Source organism: Pinus tabuliformis, chromosome 5_2 (assembly GCF_031772625.1).
Source record: "Pinus tabuliformis cultivar Carrire ecotype Pingquan chromosome 5_2, CPIR1, whole genome shotgun sequence".
Classification (NCBI taxonomy): Eukaryota; Viridiplantae; Streptophyta; class Pinopsida; order Pinales; family Pinaceae; genus Pinus; species Pinus tabuliformis.
The window spans coordinates 586874620-586887324 of record NC_142306.1 but is presented as its reverse complement, the minus strand read 5'-3'; positions in this window follow the sequence as shown (position 1 = coordinate 586887324).

Genomic DNA, 12705 nt, shown 5'->3' with positions numbered 1-12705 from the left:
CAATTTTCAATTTAAAATTTATTAAATTTTATTACAAATAGTTAAAAAGTGAACACAGTCTTATAACAAAGTAAAATTTAAAAAAAAAATCTCATATAATTTGAATCACAACATCTTACAAATGAATAAAAGAAAAACAGAAATAAATAGAATATTCACTTACATTCACTTTACTTGGATTTCTTTTAACATTAATGAATTCATTTTCACAATCATATGAAAATGCATGTGATAATTCACGTGAGTTCATTGTCACAACCTATGAAGATGCATGTGATGATTACTTAGAGTCAATGTGAGGGAACCATTGAAATAATAGAATCATGTTCAAGGATTTATACAAAACAAGGAGGGCTGCACGATAGCTAGTCCCTGCTGTAAGTGGGAGGAACAGGGGAACTGGAGTTGACTGAGCTAATCTCTACCGTAAGCAGGAGGAACAGGGGAATTGGATTTGACTGAGATAATCTCCAAAGCATGAGTTCCAGAGAGTTTTGCAGTGTGCCTACACACAATCTATTTGCTAGTAGAGAGTAATCAATAGTATAATGTTATTACTGTACAAGGTTCTAAGGAAACAAATGTAGAGCTCATGCCTCTGGTCCCCATCAGAGAACTAAATTACATCCTGAAGAATAAGCAATAGTGAACATAAGGTGTATTGTTTGCAACTTAGTTTTTGTTATCCATAGCACAATCTTCTAAGTGGAAACTTTTCTTGTTCAAATCGAAAATATGAGTTCTTGAACTACACAGTAAAAGTAACTTTTGAAGAGTTTAGAGATATGGACCCTAGCAAGCTAAGTAGGAGAGAACCATAGCAGATATTGTCCAATAGGACAAGGTCTTAACAGTGCAAATTGCAAAAAGTTGATGTGCTAGTCTAAAGCATTAGAAAAAGACCCATCTACCTAGAGTAAGCTAGTGAGCTAAATTAACTGATCCATTAGTTAGGCATGAAAGCGAGTTACTTCTTAGAACACTAATTAATGTGTTGCTACATTCACAAGAACTAGTTACAATTTTAAAGCATTTAAAAAACTGGTAACTCTACTGATGCAGTTAAAGAATTGGTAACTCAATATGAAACTAGTAAGAGCAAACCATCAAATAGAAAAGAGGAACTCTAAAGCTGTGCATCCAATTCCTCAAAGCTGCTTCTATTCAAGGGTTGATGTCCTAATATTATGGGAATACATAGAGGCTTAGTTTAATCTATACAATGAATACTAGACGTGTTAAGCTTTCTCATATTACTAGTACGGTTTCAATTCCATAGGTTGAGTCACAATATCGAGTTACGTATCCATATCAAGTTCTAAGTCATGATATGCGCCTTATGATTTTGAAATAAAGGAGTAGGATTTGCAAATGAACATTTCATTAATTAAGATTCTTGATCAGAATTAACATTTCATTGAAGAGCTAACGTTTTCGATCAAAACCTAGAAACATTTGTCTACTAAAATATGAGAACTTGCATTTCGTTAAAGAATTGAAGATCTTTCCAATCTCAGACTTTTGAGTTTCATGAGTCATATGGTTTAGCTACTACAAAATCCATTGCTAAGAAGAAGCAACAAAGAGATAAATATAACAGGTCAAATACTAAAGGATTTGTCATTGCTTGTTGAATTAGTCTACTCACATCAACATGACATCAAGCACTTGGGAACATTAATCTGTTGGTTTGTATTTTCTTCAGAAATACTAAACAAAGGCTTCTTGGTTCTAGAAATTGCTCCTGATAAAGCTTTACCCCGATATTGTCATTATTATGATTGTAATTGTTAATGATGGTGTAGTCCTAAATACTTGCAAATAAACCTTGATTCTTGACATATTGTTGTAGACAACGAATACATTCAACCTCTATATACTACAAAGATCTTTTATAATTTCATAAATTCCACCATGCAAACCTTGTTGTCATCAAAGCACAAACCATTATGCTAAAAACAAATCTTCACATGAGACAAACCCCATAGGCATTTTTGATAATGGAGAATGGTCTGTAGATTGAGATGATTAGAGTTACAGAGTAACACCTGACAGAGATGGAGAAAATGATCATAATGCACTGAACAAGGCATGGACAGTAAGTCTAGAGTCTTGAGAGGAGGAAACATGGATATAGTGGGAGAGTGCCAGAGTAATTCCTAAAGACACTTATCAGATGGATATCTTAACTATTGTATAGACTAGGCTTGCTATGGAATTTATTTTTCTCTTTTTCTACCAGTCTTATGGATGCATGAGTGAGCTTTCATGTTGCAAAGGTGAAGTGAAATAAGAGCACAACACTATTTCAGTAATCCTTCAGAATGAATTTGTCTTTGAAGTCATTGTAATTGATTATGCACATCGATTTGATGACTTCGAGGATAACAAAGGTGGTAATGATGCAATGCAGATGCACATGATCACATAAGGGAGATAAATTTATCAAATAAATCAGATATAAATACAAACATGCAAATAATCATATATAAATACACAAGGGTTCATATGCTAAGAGATATATTGCAAATCTTCATACAATTTAAGGCTAAGATAAATGGTAGATTTGAATTTTTTTTTAAAGATTTCAACTTTATTTTCAAAGATATTTCAAGTATTAGATCAGAATAAAAATTTGAAAGGCCACTAAAAACATGAATTTGAAAATAAGGCTGTAGAAATTTACAGTCTACAAATCAATAATAAGAGCAAGGAGGTGTTTCTTTTCTGTTTTTGAGATTGAATATTACATTTATAACTTGAACTGTAATCGGAACAAACATGGCCATGAAGCACAATTCTTCCTTGAGATGCAAAAATTTTGGTACTGGATTGAAATCAGATTGATTGCTTCACAAGTGTTGTGCAAGATGCAGGACACATGCAGTGTGGCCAATAAGTTCACCCACTTTGACCATAGTAGGATATTTCCATAGACAATTGATTTTTACTGAATCGATGGCTACTCAGGAGCTCCTTCTGATGTCTGTTCCACTGTAGAGCACAAAGTTGAACTTCTAGATCAAAAGCTATCAAGACCAAACACAGCGTGTAAATCTTTGAAACAAAGAAGTTGAGAGTTATATTCCTTACCTAAGATCTCGTGTATTGATTGTTGACATAGGCTCCAGTTTGTGTGTTCCAGAGCTTCATGCAGCGATCAGTTGTGCCTCCACCAGAAGCTAGTAAATTTTCTTGGAAAGGACACCATGCAAGAGCTTTTACAACAACTTGGTGCTTGTCACATCAATGGAGATATTGATTACCCGATGATGACAATGATGAAATTGATTTTATATCCCAAATGAGAAGGTGATTATCATTACCGCCACTTGCAAGTTTCTCACTAGAATCTGAACACTTAAGACCACAAACCTCTTGGGAGTGCCCTTGAAACTGGGAAACAATGTGATTCCATACTCGGACTGTAATAAGAATTTTTGCTAGATTATTTCATGTATATCCTTCATTTTATTAGGGGAAAATGAAGTGACTACCATTTTGATTTATCTACTCTGAGACTCCCAGCCATCCCTCATTTTATACTAGAAAACATAAAATTAATTGTAAAACAAGTAACATTGAAATTAGAACCAAGAATAATATCAAGACATTAATCTTAGAGAGCACCAAAAATTCAGTGGAGGACTAAAATGAATAGCAATGATTCCATCTAATATCAGTAGTTATTTTACATACTAACTTTATTGTTTGCCTTCTTATGGCAAGTTATATTCGCAAGTTCTTGAACCTCAACAGGTTAAATTCACAAATTTGGGTATTTTGGTTGTACATGCTAGAATCACAAACTCTAAGCTCATTATCATCTAAAAGCTGAGCTAATAAATCTAGTGATTCCAATGAGAAAGAATAAAGAATACCATACAATTATATAAATATATGTGATCAACGATGTCCTCCATTGTGTGGAAGGGCTTAGGGGGCCTTGTTGTATGATCCTCCAGGATTGCAGTAGTTGTGTTCGATCATTGAGAATCCATCGTATTCCATTATCACCTGAAGTAAAAAAGCTAATTTTGAAACACCTAATAGATGGAAACAACCTAAGAGCTAATGTCTGAAGGGTTAACCCATGGGTAGCAGCTAGATATCGACCTTTGGCTTTACCTTAGAACTTGCATGACCTCCCAGATAATTATCTGAAGTTTCTACCAAAATATGATGGAGAGAAAGAACAAATTGCACTTAAAAAAGAGGCTAGAAATCTTGTTGAACCATATGATTCTTAAACCTTTTTTAGCAAGATATGATTTCCATAGGTTTATTACAGACTGCATTTGCGTCATCCTTTCCAAAATATTAGAATTTCATATTTTCTTGCTAGAACAAATTTAAGGGCCATAATTACACGCAACATTAAGCATTCATAGCCTCTTAGGAAAAAGATACAAGTCACTCAGCTCAGCCCCACTCCATTTTAAGAAATTACTGCAAATACAAGTGTCGTAGATCAAGAGAATCAGGAGAAATCTAGCTAAAGGTCCCACACGCTAAAAATGAGGTCTTGGGATATGTATGTTAATTAATAGGATGCATTCAAGAATTTCAATGACAATGAAAATAAACACTCACTTAAATAGCCAAGAATCAAATATTTTTTTATGGAAATGAAATCCGATGCATGTATGGAATTGTATAAAAGTACTCTGAATTTAGAAAGAGTGAATGGCCACTTGTTCCTATCTGAATATGGCATCTAAATATGACATTTAGAAAGAGTGAATGCATACTTGTGTGGACTACAGAGGAGTACCTAAATTCAGGTTCCGCGCCATTGGAAAGAAACTATTAAATCTACTGTAATATCGTTGTCCTTGTCGGATCTTCTAATGCAAACCTAAAAGTATAGACACCAGATTGCAAATCTAACTATACTTTCTACCAATGGGAAGGTGAGGAGGGACTTCCATAATTGGTATAGTTGCCCAAAAAGCTTTTAAGTCTGGAAGTGTTTCTACCCTATAAAACACTGCCACCTTCACGGCGCTGAAACTATAGACATTAGCTGTCGAGGGCCTTGCAGAACACTGTCGCCTTCACCATTTTGCATTTTGTAACCCAATATTTATCAGTTTTTTTAGTTGTAATATCTCTGGTAAGCCCTTCTATGCCATTCTTAATAGAATAAATGTAGGGTTGGTTATAGATTTTGAGTTAGTAACGCCTCTCAATGTGCCTATATCAGTGACTGGTGCACTATTTATACTGAGCTTACAATAGACATCACTCCTGACTCTTCCATTTTTGAAACCCATTTAAGTATTAATCCTTTTGACAATTGCACATTATGGTGAAGGAAGTTGATAACTTACCTTTTCATGGTGGAAGGAGATTCCGCAACATTGACGATGATGAACATCCCTTAGATAATAAGGTATAAGATTCAATCTTATGCCTACCATCTTACAATAGAAGTGAAAGGCAGGAAACACACAAGAAGGATCCATAGAGGTATAATGGAATCAGATTGACCAACAAACGTAGAGTCATAGGCAGAGGCTAAAGAACATAAATACCAACAACAAAAGCTAGGACACCTACAGTGATCTATTTTTGTATAATTAGTTTTGTTGTGATAATAAAAATTACAGATTTATAAACATGTGCTTGCTTCTTTCTTTTTGTGCTGAGGTTTCCTTAGTTGTTGGTGCTTACAAACAGGTAAATTTCCTTAATTTTTAAAAGCAATTCATGAGAAAAATAGCTTCAAAAACTAATAATGAATAGAAAAAATGTACAGTGTAGAAAAACATTAATGAGACACATTAACATAGTGTTTTGATGAAGGAGTTCACCCCTTCTTGGCTACATCTCCTGGTCTAGGTTCCATGGCTTGGGCCTCTATATTAGCTCAATGTGGAAAATTTTCTATTTACAAAGCTCTATGGCTCCTAATACCTACACCAATTTGCTCATAATGTCCAAATTAGCTAAAAATTACTATTGCATCTTTGAAAACTGACTTTGGATGCTCTGGGTATGACCCCCTGCCCTAGTGGCTCTCGGCTTCCCTGAACTTCCTTGTGTCAAAATCACCTATAATATTCTTCTATTGCCTCTAAAACATGTACCAATGTATTTAGAAGGTAGAAATAATCCAAAATTGACTATTCATTTTCCAAAATTGGTCAAAAATTGAGCAAGATATGCTGCATTTAATTTTTCCCTAGGAAACCTTGCTAAATCTGGAGAAGACTCTAGTTAGCACCGCCAAAATTGGCAGTTCCGATGAACTTGGCACTCCCTCCAAAACTTCCGCCATACTAAACTCAGGTTAATTAAGGCTAAACAAGGTTAATGGCGCTAATCACGCTTAATTTTTGGTCTTTGCCCTTGGTTTTTAAAATGCAATCATATGGAGAGGGGCTGGCCTGCAGGGCTGACTCCATCCTCTCCCGCCATGGGATCATGGTTGCATTAGATATATTTTTATCGCCACCATTTAACAAGTCATGTGATGGTTCATTGGTAAGTGTTCGTAGTTAGGTGGGGGAGGTCATGGGTTTGATTCCCCCTTCGTCCATCCTTCATATAATTTTTATGCCATATATAAAACACATTGTCATTCGAATATTTGGAATTATATTCAGATTTGGATATGATAGTTTGGAATTTATATATGGTTTAATATATGTATTTAAATAAAAAAAAATTCAAATTCCAACTTAGGATAATTAGGCAATTTCACCTTCACACAACCAAACTCGTGAATCCAGAAGTGACACTTGTCTAATTTCATCTTCACACAACCAAACTAGTCAATCTGGAAGTGACACTTGTCACAACCCCATTGGGAAAAAATTGAAGAAGATTCCCCTTGCTGACTGGATTGCCATGTCATCATTCTGTCCTATTCTACAATTTTTTTAGTTGTTTAGGAAAATGAACTACAGGCCTTTTCTCCTTCATCTGGACTCCGTTTTTAGTGAAACGAATTGCGTTGCGGTCTTCTTGATGAGACGCACACAGTTGTATAGTTTCCGAGCCAATATAAGAGCTTTGATTTTTACCTAAATATTGAGCACCTGATCATTCCTTCCCATTAGAAGCCTTTTGGACCCCAAAAGATACTATTATCTGAAAAGTAGATAAGGGTACAACCCCCTCACCTTTCCAAGCTCAATCCAATTGGCTTTTGACAAATTTGTTTCCTTGAGCTCCTCTCTAAGGAAATCAACATTCACTTGCCTTGAGGACCCCGTTCTTCTGTCACAGATGGCGTCTTGTTGAAACTGATTCAAAAATTATGTAGGAATGCATTCAAAATGTGAAATCTGAACATTCTCTCCTTGTTCAACAACTTGAAGCTTCTTTTTGAAAAACTGACACCAACTTTCACCGTCGACTTGAAACCTGTGACTGACATAATAACTGTACTTATCTTTGCCCTTTTTAAGCTGCTCTTGCATTGTTTGTTGCACCATTTTCAATCATTCATAGAAACTCATGGTTTTTTCCATGTCGTAACCAAAAGCAGCATCCTTATTACCAAGATGACATAACAACATATAATGCAAATGGATGACAAATTTCACTACTTGGTTTACATGATTCAAGCCCGATTGTACATTTTGAGAGTATGAAATTTTCTGAACATAACTTTCATGTAAAACATAATGATGTGTGAATACAACAATTACATAACCAATAGGCCTAAAAGGCATAACAATGAACTTGCTGCTAATACCTCTTTTGTACCTTCGAACTAAGTGAAATTTTTGACAAGTATCCAGCCAATGAAAGTGCACGGATCATTGCAACTTAATCTTTACACCATGGAAATATTTTGAATCAAATAAGATGGTGAAGGTGCTTGCATAAACCTAAAACTCAATTGAACCTTTCAAGTTTGAAAGAGCATAAAAAAAAGTGAACTGATCTTTTGGTTTGAAGCAACACATGCATGTTGCTTTTTGCCTCCCCATTGGAAGACTTTGCACAAACATGAAAATGCATGCCAAGGAGCTTCGAAAGAAGAAATGTCAACAACAACTCTCCTCCAACATTGAGCTGCTCCCAACAAACCTCTTATCAAAATGATGATCTTGGGCATTGACCAATCAACAATGGCATCCGACTTGGAGAGGCTTGCCTTCAACTTACCTCCTCCAATATCATGGCCCAAATGCATCAAATAAGTGAAACCCAACTTGTACTTTGATATCTTCATAACATCAAACAATTTTCCTTCATTGATGACATGTGCATAAGAAAACTTTCTAAATATGTTTATGTCACCCAAGTGGACAATTTGTTCATGAAAGGACACTTTTTCTCCATAATTCAAATACATGTATGTAATATAAGTGCTACAAATAACATACAACATTAAAATCCATACAAACCATTCTTGTTTGGTGTTATGTATATTGTTGCACTAACCTCTTTTTACAACTTTGCTTTGGCGAAAACTACTCCTTTTGTCCTCTTTCTTGAAATACTTACCACTTCTCTTTGGCACCATAACCATCGGTGCACAACATGGCGTAATGGATGATTGAATGAGAACATTGTTCAAAAATTTTTTGTGTTGCATTGGTGTCTCTACACTTTGTAATTTTGTCAACCCTTGCATGCATCACAAAAAGAAACCTCTTGTTGTGAAGATATTTCATGTGAAGTTTCTTTCTCCTTGAAGGACGATTCTTTCACAACTTGAAATGCTTCATCACTCTGATAAACTGAACCAACCAAATTAGAATTGAAACTTGCATTACATGCAACAACATTTTCATAAAAAATATCATCATTTGGCTTGAACATCAGAAGTACTCAAATTTTACTTCAATTCTCTAGTATTTTTGCCTCCCCTGCATTAACCAAAGAAATGTCCAACTTTTTACGATGGGCTCTCACTATATACTCCATACCATCCTTAAACAAGTGATACTTGTTTTCATGGTGGTAAAAGACTACTTTCTGGTCATACAAATATGGACTACCCAACACCACACCTAAGATATAAAGCATTACCACATCTAACTCTACTTCATCAAAAAAATTTGCAGTGATCGCAAACTTAAACAAACATTTTCTTGTAACTTGTAAACTGGTGTCTCTTGTTATCCATCCCAAAGGGTATGGTTTATGGTGAGGTATAGTTTCAAGATTCAATCTGTTGACTAAATCTTTAGAGATTAGATTCACTTGTGACCCACTATCGAAGAGTGTGTCAATCGTGGTGTGTTTAGATATGACCCTGACATGAAATAACTCAATTCCTCTCTTTTCATCTGGAGTAGTAGTATTATTACAATTTTTTGAATTAATGCTTGAAATATCATGTTTTCCTTTTATTCCCATGAAAATGATTTTGTTTTCATTTCCTGATTCATAACCTAAATATTCTTGAGTGATAGCACTGGTTTTTTGTTTCCCTTTATTGTTGAACCTATTTGGTCTCATTTCTGGATGAAATTTCCAATAATGGGCTTCATCATGCCCCTCTTTGGAACAGTGTTTGCAGATAACTTTCTTCCCTTTTTTCTTCACACTTGCATTCATCTTTCCCTTCCATCTTCCACCATTTTCTTTTTCCTTACCCTTAGGTGGCTTTTTATTACTAATCTCTTCAGAAGTGTTCTTTCCTCTAGATTCAAGATGTGTGGCTTGCAAACATACTTCATCTAAATTAGTTGGATTGAACATAAGAATAATATGTTTCAGATAGGAACGAAAACCCCCATTATATTTCAGCAGCGTGTCTTGGGAATTCGAATTCACTCCTAATAACAAAGCCCTTTTTCTAAACTCTTGTGTATAATCTTGGACTATTTGGCCTTTAAGCTGCCTAAAATTATGTGAACTCATAATGGCTTTTTGCATATAGGCTAAAGGATAAAACTATCCTTTAATTGCAGAAACAAATTCAACCTAAGTAATGGATATCTTACCATGGATTCTCATTTCCTCTTGTGTCTTTACTTCCCACCAAACTAGTGTAGCTCCTACTAGCCTCAATGAAGCCAACTGGATCTTTATGTCATCCTCTTGAAGGTTTTGAATTCTGCAGTATACCTCCAACTGGCGAATCCAATTGTCCAAATTTTCTGCATTCACTTCTCTATTGTACATGGGAAGTTTTAATTTTATGTCCAATTTCAGTAATGGAGTTTTTCCTTCTAGGGTTTTTGAATGAGTGTGGGAAATTTCAATGGTGGTAGTGGAATATGATGTTGTGTGAGATGATGTAGATGATGAGGAAGAGGATGAGGATGGTGGATATGGAGGTGGATTTCCACCATTCTCTTTGGAATCCTTCTTCTCATCTTTTTTGTCCTCTGAGCTTCCTTCTCCATGTGGAGGTTTAGAACTCTCCAAACATTCTGGTGTTCCTCTCTTCATAGAGGACTTTAACCATCTCAGTCAAAGTGTAGAAAGCTTTCTTGAATTCTTCCTCTTCTGAAGAGAGACCTTTAGGCTTTCTTTCTCCAGACATAATGGCTATGGATTCAGGCTTAGAAATTTGTATTGATTGTACCTCTTCAATCTCAATTGAAGGAAAAACTTGAGTTTCAAGTGTAGCTGCAAATGGAACTTTAGGTGGTGGAGATTGTGGCCTTGTGGCTCTCCTTCTTCTAGGCATTATGCTAGGAATTGTAACCAATAGCTTCCCTTCTCCTTTCTACAACTTTAACCTTATAAGCATCAAAATTTTGCAACCATTAAAACCCTAATTTCACAAACTCAATCAATCAAGCAATTCAACCTTTGGCTCTGATACCAACTCGATCATTTTTTGTATGATTAGTTTTCTTGTGCTAATAACAATTACAGATTTATAAACATGTACTCGATTCTTGCTTTTTGTGCTGAGGTTTCCTTAATTGTTGGTGCTTACAAATAGGTAAATTTCCTTATGTTTTAAAAGAAATTCATGAGAAAAATAGCTTCAAAAATTAATAATGAACAACAAACATTTACAGTGAAGCAAACCATCAATGATACACATTAACACAATGTTTTGATGAAGGAGTTCACCCCTCTTGGGCTACATCTCCTTGGTCCAGCTTCCATGGCTTGGGCCTCTGTATTAGCTTAATAAGAAAAAAATGTTGTTTACAAAGCTATATGGCTCCTGATACCTACACCAATGTGTTTGGAATGTCCAAATTAGCCAAAAACGACTATTGGATCTCTGAAAACTGACTCTAGTTGCTCTGGGTATGACCCCCTTCCCTGGTGGCTCTAGGCTTCCCTCAACTTCCCTGTAGTAAAATCACCTATAAAAGTATTATATTGCCTCTAAAACCTATACCAATGTCTTCAAAAGGTTGAAATTATCCAAAATTGGCTACTAATTTTCCAAAATTGGTCAAAAATTGAACAAGATATGCTTCATTTAATTCTTCCCTAGGAAACCCTGCTAAATCTGGACTCCGTTTTCAATGAAACAAATTGCGTTGAGATCGTCTTGACAAGATGGATGTAGTCATATAGTTTTTGAGCCAATATGAGAACTTTTATTTTTGAGCTAAATATTGAGCCCCTGATCATATAGGAACAGTTAAGAATCATTGGTAAAGACAGATGTTGTAGATCCGATTAACCTCTCTGGAAACAAGACCTCAAGCAAAATTTGTACTGCAAGAATGAAGAATGAATAAAGAGCACATACTTTTAGTAATTTGTCTTTGTCTCCATACAAAAAGAGTTTATAGAGCTACATCAGGTAAAAATAACTCTCCCCACACTGCAATCTCACAATATTCTACCATTGTTTCTCTCACAATATTCTACCATTATTTGTCTGGTAGCTCTAACAGTAAGAACTTCAAACCACCTCTACAGCAATAAGAATTAGCTAAAAGTTAAGGTTCACAAAGTCATTAAATTGCTTAAAAAAATAAAAATAAAAAGGCCTCCATGGACCATGTGGGCCCTCCCATGAGTGCCACATGCCTCATCTCCTTCTCCATAACATAGCATGCAGGGTGTAAACCATGCCACTTAACAATGTATCATGGTAATATGTCTACTAATATGTCAATACAGGAGGCAAAAGGATAATCCAACTGCCCATTGTAGGTGCACCAGTTTCAACTTCATGGCCTTCTGTGCTTTGTCTCATCAAGCCTTAAAGATTTTCCTGCCAGAGTAGGTGATCCATGGCTAGAGCTTGAAGCAAGAAAGGACAATCCTGCCCTCATACTAGATTTCAATTTCCACATATTGTTAAAACAATGTAAACTTTGAAACGGGAACTATAAACTCAAAACGAGAACTCTAGCCAAAAAACCCCCAAAAAACATCAAAAACAGTGCTAAAAATGAGAAGTGTGTATACTGGAACGATGTTTTTATTTTTTAGGTGTCAATTTTGAACGTGTTTTAAAAATGGCAGTGACTACGAAATTTACTATGAAATTTTCATGCAAAATATAGCTTCAAAACGAAAGTGATGATACTGGAACAATGATTTTTTTTTTTAGGGTCAATTTTCAAACTTTTTAAAAAATGCTAATAAAACCAATTTTTTATGTCTCAAACAAAGTTATTTTTGAGGAAAAAACACATTAATGTTTCTGGTAGAATATCATTTTTCTTTCCTAAGTATAAATTTAACATGTTTTCAACCACAACATGCTAGATACAAAAGAAATTGAAATTTTTTCAACTATAAAATTAAAAAACCATGACATTATGAACAAATTATATCACTAAATGAATTCAAAAGTCTTTATTT